The sequence below is a fragment of the Monodelphis domestica genome, chromosome 3 (assembly GCF_027887165.1).
Source record: "Monodelphis domestica isolate mMonDom1 chromosome 3, mMonDom1.pri, whole genome shotgun sequence".
In the NCBI taxonomy this organism is placed as follows: Eukaryota; Metazoa; Chordata; class Mammalia; order Didelphimorphia; family Didelphidae; genus Monodelphis; species Monodelphis domestica.
Window position 1 is genome coordinate 344,481,184 of NC_077229.1, and position 7,713 is coordinate 344,488,896.

Sequence of the window (7,713 nt, forward strand, 5' to 3'; positions counted from 1 at the left end):
ATAAAATAATGTTATTAAAGAGAGAGAGAGAGAGAATACCAAATGAGTACCAAAGTAATCAATGATTAGCTCAACTTACCTCCAGGATAATTTTTCATAGCAACTATGATCATTTTCATGCTCTCTAGCAAACAGAAGGATCTTGATGACCAAGAAAAGTATAACTTTACTGGAGAGGGGCAGAGTCAAGATGGTGGAGTTGCAGGGAAAGCTGGAATTATTCTTAGAATCCTTCTCAAACCAACCTTAAAATGATGCCTCAAAATGGATATTGGAGTAACAGAACCAACAAGGATATAGAGTGAAGTAACTTCTGCAAAAAACAATTTGAAAGTGTGAAGAGTAAATCAAACTCTCTTTTTCTATTAATCAGTGACTTTTGTAAAAATTAAATTGTAAAAATTGTTAAAATTAAAATTGATCATCAATAATTAAAATATTATATTTAAAAGATTTATTAATGATCAATTATAAATAAAGGAATAAAAAGATAATGAAATTTAAAAATCACGTGCCCATGGCTAATCAGCCTGTTCAAAAATCCCCACTTACCACCACAGTCGCAAACAGGAAGTAAAGAGACTGGGACCAGCTCATGAAGGTTTTTCTACATTGGGACCTTGCCTGGATCCTGCCCAGCTTGCTGATAAGTGACTAGGATTCCCATGTGAAGACTGGAACTCTGTTGGGGAGTGAGCTTCATTTTATTCAATCAGCCTTTAGTGTAGGCTAGGCAGTCTCCTTACCTCTTTCCCTTCCATATTCCCCTCTTTTTAATAATATTCCAATTAAGCAAAATTGTTAAAAGCTGCTAATACTTTTCCTGACTTAAGGGATAATAATTGGTGACCACTTTTTATAACTCTCTTATTTGGTCAAAATCCCAATTTAACCATTATAAAAGGTAGACAGAGAGGACCTGTTTCTCTGTAGTAAGAGGTGAGCACAGACAGAAGTAAAATTGTGCCCAAAGGAATACAAGCCACCCACTTCCCATCTCTTGCTCCAGGTTTTGAACTCGTGCCCATGCCAACTTTGAGACCCAAGACCCTGCCTAGGCCAACAGCAGTGCACCCCACACCCATCTCTTCAAGTTCCAAATCCTAGTGAAAGCCTGCAATAGGGCATGAAATGTTTGTGCAAGGCAGGGCCCAGCACCTCACCTGTTCTAGACTATGGGGAAGCCCATAACCTCTGCCCAAGCCTGTCATGAGTCCCTATACTCTACTTCAGGGCAGTTCACAATCCATAGAGGAGTCTGAATCAGCAATTAGAGGTGACTTTAAGAGTTCATAGCCCATAGGCCATCATACCACCTTGGTATCTCTTGAAGAAACCCAGAACTAGAGCTGAGAGTAGCAGCAATAAAAACCTGAAACTTAAGAAAGTGTACTCCCTACCCTAAGAACAGAACCCAATTTTAAGATAAAATTTTCAAAAAAAAGGCTAGGAAAATGAGCAAATGGGGTTGGGGGTGGGGGGGAAGAATCACCTAACCATAGAAAAACTTTATGGAGACAAAGAAGAGCAAGATACCAGCTCAGAAGGGGACAGTGAAACCAAAGCAAACACACACAAAAATTTCAAATAAAACTGGAAATTGACTTCAAGCTCTAGAAGAGGTCAAAAAGGAATCCAAAAATCAAATAAAGAGGCAGAATAAAAATAGGGAAAAGAAATGAAAGTAATGCAAAAAGAAAATAACAATTAAAAGAGAAGAATTAGCCAAATGGAAAAGGGGGCATAAAAATCCAATGGGGAAAAATGGAAAAGGAGTCTCCAAAACTTATGGAAGAAAATAATTTCTTAAAAATTAGAATTGGGAAATGGATGCTAATGGATTTTTTAAAATGTCAAAGAATAACAAAACAAAATCAAGAGAGTGAAAAAATAGAACAAAAATGAAATATCTCATTGAAAAAACAATTGACCTAGAAAATAGATCCAAAAAAGAAAATTTTAAGTCATGATCACAAAAAAAAAAATCTTAGACATCATATTACATGAAATTATTAAGGAAAACTGCCCTGATATAGCAACTTCTACATTAAAGGATCAGAAGGCTTGGAATATGATATTCTGGAAGGAAAAAGTAACTAGGTTTAGAACCAAAAATCACCAGCCCAGAAAAAATTAATATATTCTTTCAGGTGGGAAATGTTCATTTAATAGAAGTTTTTTAAAGCATTCCTGATGAAAAATATCCCAAATAGAAATTTTGATGTCCAAATATCAGACTCAAGAGAAATATATAAAGATAAATAAGAGAAAATTTAAGAGATTCAATAATGTTGAATTGTTTATATTCCAACATGGAAAAAATGATTTTTTTTTATCATCAGAGCAGTTAGTAGAAGTATACATAGATGGTGTAGGAGTAAGCTATTTAAGACAACATGCAAAAATATTCAAGGAGTGAAAAGATTGCACTGATAAAAGGGAAGAGAGAGGTAAAATAGGATAAATTATCTCACCTAAAGAACCATAAAAAAAATAAAACTGTTATAGTAGAGAGTAGAATGAGGGTGGTGATGAACACTGCTTAAACTTTACACAGAATTGACTCAGAATAATAACATCCATTCTCATTGGAGTATAGAATCCTATCTTACCCTATGGAGAAGTAGGAGGGGAATAAAATGGGAGAGGGAGCTGGTGAGGGGAGTAATATGGGGAGCAGTAATTAAAAGTTAAACACTTGTGAGGCAAAACAGTAAAAAGGAGAGAGAAAGCAGAATGAAAAGGGGAAAATAAGAAGGAAGAGAATACACAGTTGGTAATTATAACTATGAATTTGTAGACCCCAGAGGTGAAAGCCATAGTCTAGATAAAGCCAAACACATAGCACTCCTCAGATGAGACCCCAAAACTCCTCCTTTTCACCTCTCCCTGCAGAAATGGAGTGTTATTCTAAAAAACCACTGATATATACATTCCCTGAGAAACTGGGTTAAATGGTAACACATTGACATATTGATTTATTATCCTCTAAAAAACTCTGTCTAAGCTTCCATGTGGAAAACTAAGTCATTGTACTAAGATTGTAAATCATAACCAACCATTATCTATGTAAAATAAAAAGTTTACCTAATCCCTTAGACTATGTCACTTTCTCTATAAAATGCTAGCTGTGATCAATAAACCTTGCCTCTGATTGCTACCAGCTTCAGTGGTCTTCCTGACACGCCATCCTTCTCACCACATCTCATTCTCCTTCACCCCTCCAGGACCCCTGAATGTTTGTCAATATCACCTATCATGAATGTAAATGGGATGAACTCCTACATAAAATGGAAACATAGCAGAGTGGATTAAAAAAACAGAATCCTATGCTATGTTGTTTACAAGAAACACATTTGAGTCAGGGAGACACACATAAAGTAAAGATAAGGGAATAGAACAGTCTATTATGCTTCAGCTGGAGTTTAAAAAAGCAGCAATCACAGTCTCAGACAAAGTTAAAGCAAAATTAGATCTGATTTAAAAATTACATCTATTAAATGGTACTATAGACAATGAAATAATATCAATACTAAACATATGCACTAAATGGCATAGCCTCCTAATTTTTAAAGGAGAAATTAAATGAGCTTCAGGAGGAAATAGACAGTAAAATAGACTAGTGGAGAACTTTAACCTTCTTCTCTCACAGCTAGATAAATTGAAACAAAAAGTAAATAAAGTAAATGAAATTTTAGGAAAGTTAGATTTAATAAATCCCTGGAGAAAACCAAATGGGGATAAAAAAAGGAATATACCTTCTTTTCAGCAATATATGATATCAACACAAAAAATGACCATGTATTAGGATATAAAAATATCACAAACATAGAAAAACATAAATAATAAATGTATCCTTTTCATAGCATAATGCAATAAAATCATAATCAATAAGAGTTCATGGAAAGACAAATTAAAAATTCATTGGAAACTAATTAATCTACTTCTAAAAAAGGGATGGGTCAATGAACAAATTATAGAAACAATAATTTCATTAAAGAGAAAGATAGATTTCTATCTTATGTGGAATTTCCTAATTTATATAGTATTACATATTGTTATATAATTATATGATATTATATAATATATTGATATAATACATCAATAAACTCACTATGTAATTTCACATGTATATTAGATACAAGTCTAAACACAATCTGGATTTAAGGATCTTGTTCAATCTGATGCTGTTAAACTCACCACATTTCATATTACTTCCCAATTCTTTCGTCAGGCTACTCCCTAATTGGTCCTCTTACAAGATGTGCTTCATGCCTTGGGTTATACTGTGGACTTTTTCCAAAAGCCCAACCCTTCCATTGCTCCATCTGTGAAATATTCCCAGCAATTTCTTCTTTTTCTGAATTCTTGTCTCATAAATCAATCTATCTCATTCAGAACAGCTCTTAAGCCTCTACTATCTCCTACAAGTCATTGATTGTTTGGTGTTTCATTTTCAACAAGCATTTATTACATTTTTATTAAATGAAGACAATAGACTAGGCTTTGCTTTCAAGGAATTTATATCTTTATTTTTTTAGTAAATTTTCAGCTATGTCCAACTCTTTGTGTCTACATTTGAGATGTAGCAAAGATCTTAGAGTGGTTTGCCATTTCCTTCTCTAGTTCATTTTACAAATGAAGAAACTGAGGCAAACAGGGTTAAGTGGCTTGCCCAGGGTCACACAGCTAGTAAGTATCTGAAGCCAGATTTGGACTCAGGAAAACAAGTTGCTGCTTCCAGGTCTAGCAGTCTCTCCACTGAGCCACCTAGATATCCTATGTTATTGGGCTATAAATCCAACATGTAATCAGGTACATAAGTAATAGTTAATTAGATGAGGGACTGGGTTCAGAAAAGATTTTCTAAGGATTCTTAGTTGAGTTCTCTCTCTAAGGGAGAAGCATTGTAGTTTTAAAATTTGTGTGACATGCCTGTCCTGGATCTTTTCTCTAATCCTCTAAGGCAGTCTCCTTAACCCTAGCCTAGCCTCACACCAACAGGCCTAAGGCTTAAAGAGAAGGATGCCACATATGCTCTATGCCTCTCAGTGTCTTATGGTTAACCCTATTATGTAAGATTGCACTCTCTGGCTCATAAATATAGCTCTCAAGCTCCCACCAGTGTCATTTCTATTTATACAAAATTGTCTATTCATAATTGATGGCACATTAGAACTTAATCATAACTCTTTCTTAACAAAAAAAAATATTTATGAGAATCATAACATTGGAGTGACTCGTTTAGTATGAATGGAGGAATAATAACTACCTTCCAAACCACACATAAACCTTTAACACATACTACCCCCAGTGCCCTTAGTATCTGTGGAGAAGAGTGGTTGCATGCTTACAGCAATGTAGCTGAGAGGCATAATGAGTGGGGGAATCTTTTGTGCTCAGGGTAACATAGATCTGGAATTGTAAACTTTGGTATCCTCTTTTTGTCTCAAGAACTGCCTATAAAAATTTCTTGATGAAAGAACTGTTCAGTTTAGTAGATACATACTATATTTGACTAACGCCCCACTAGGAAGGATATCTCTGCCAAATTATTTGATCCACTGGGTGATTTCTCTGATTATTTGCCTCCAGATTGTTCCTCTGCTCAGCTAGATTTACTTCTCAACAGAAAATGTAGAATCCATTACTTCCAGCTTCAGGCTGTGTAATGCTACTCTTAGGAAAAGATTTTATCTTAAAATGTTTATCCTAAAGCTGCCTCAATCCTACTCATTTGCAAAATTCATCTCCTTTTTTACCTTTCAACAGGTATTCATGCAACTAAGTATTTTCTGTTCTCTCTCCTCCTTTTCTTTTCAGCAGAAAAATCATTATGGAGAGCTAAATAAATTCTCCCACTAGTATTTCTTTCTCAGCAGCAGGTGGCAGTAGGAAACACTCCAGGCCCTCACTGGGAAAGGGATGATGGTTTCCGAACTTGGGAGTCAGGTTTAAGTTCAATATCTTTTTCTAAAACTTTGAGCCCACTTGTCAAAGGTCACTCCTTTACCCAATCATAGGCAATAGCCTTTACAAAGGAATAGAAACAGGAGATAGAATTGACATTACAAATGTGTTAGTTTATCTGGAACAGAATGTGAATTTATATTTTAACCTGGAATCAAGAGGGAGTCACTGAAAATTCATAAACAGAGGAATAACATGAGATCTGTACTTTAGGAAGGGTATCTGGCAACTGTGGTGGCTACACTGGAGACAGAGGAACCAAGATCAAGGTAACCAATGAGATCTTTACAGTAATACAGGTGAGAGTTCCTGAGCCAAGGCAGTAGTTGAAGAAGTGGAAAGAAGAGGATAGCTATGAGAGTGGTTGTGGAAATAAAATTCTCTCTCATATTACACCCAGCACCTCTCCTAGGATTAGGCATCATTTACTCAATCATTCAGCAAGCATTCTAAGTACTTACTGTGTAAAGAACGCCTTGTTCAGTTCTGGAAAATAGACAAAGTTTTGCTGAGATAAATTCTCCCCCTAGAAGGAATAGCCTTGAAGGCTATCAGCACTTTTTTTTTTGGTATTTGTTTTATCCCCCTAAACCAGTCTTGCTATTCCATTGTCATATGGAATTCCTGGCAAAGATCCTCTACCAGTGTAAATTGACAGCTTTTCTGCAAATTCTATGCAAAAACTTAGAGAATTGCATAAGACACTAGAGATTAAGTTACTTGATCCAGATTACACATCTAGTATGTGGAACACGTAGACTTAACCCAGATCTTCCCAATTCCAGTGTCCACTAGGCAAAGTGCCTCTCACAGTTCACGTTTAGGGCCCTGGGATCAGGGGAAGGAATAAGAGCTTTTCATGACCTCCACTCTGTGTTACTTAAGCATGGTGTCCTTATTGCTCCATGGTCTGTCAGAGGTACAAGCCTTTCAAAGGAGCAAAAGAATGGAAGCCCACAGATTGTGCCTTACTCACTTAGGCTACAGTAAGGGAGACAAGGGCGTGCTTCTGAAAGAAGGCACCCTACACATAAACTGTGAACTAAGCTGGTTGGGGGTAAAGGCTGCCCCTTCCACGTTTAGGGCCTATAGCCCTGAAAACAGGCTTGGAGTTTGGCTCTGGATTTTTGGTTCTCTTCAGTTGTAATTGTAAGGGATGGATCCCTCTGACCCAAGACCCATGACTCAAGCCATGGTGTTCTTGGAGGTAGGATCCCAGGGCAAATGTTGCAGCCACCCTAGCAGAGCAGACCAGAGAAACCAAGGTGGCAAGACTAGAGATTTAAACCTAGGAGAGCTTTGAACTTGGAAACTGGTGGTGTCATGTTGTATTGCAACTGAGTCAAGGTGTGAACCTAACTCTCCTCCCCGTTCTAGAGACTGAGGAAGTGTAAAGGGAAATTATGCCCCTCAGGTATTGGGTGGATGTTTGTATATTTAGTTTTGAAATCGCTTTAAAATAAATATTCCTTTGTAAATATTGATTTTTTAAAAACTAGGATGCATAGGACTCCTAGAACTGAGGAAATACAACCAGCAAGTGCTTGGTGCAGAGGCAAAGAAACAGTCCAAAGCCCTCTTAAAGATATGAGAGAATGGAGCAGCAAGGTGGCCCAGCAGATAGAAAGCCAGGGCTGGAGATGGGAGGTCCTGGGTTCAAATTTGAACTCAGATACTTCCTAGCTGTGTGACCCTGGGCAAGTCACTTAACCTCAATTGCCAAGCCCTTACCACCCTTCTGTC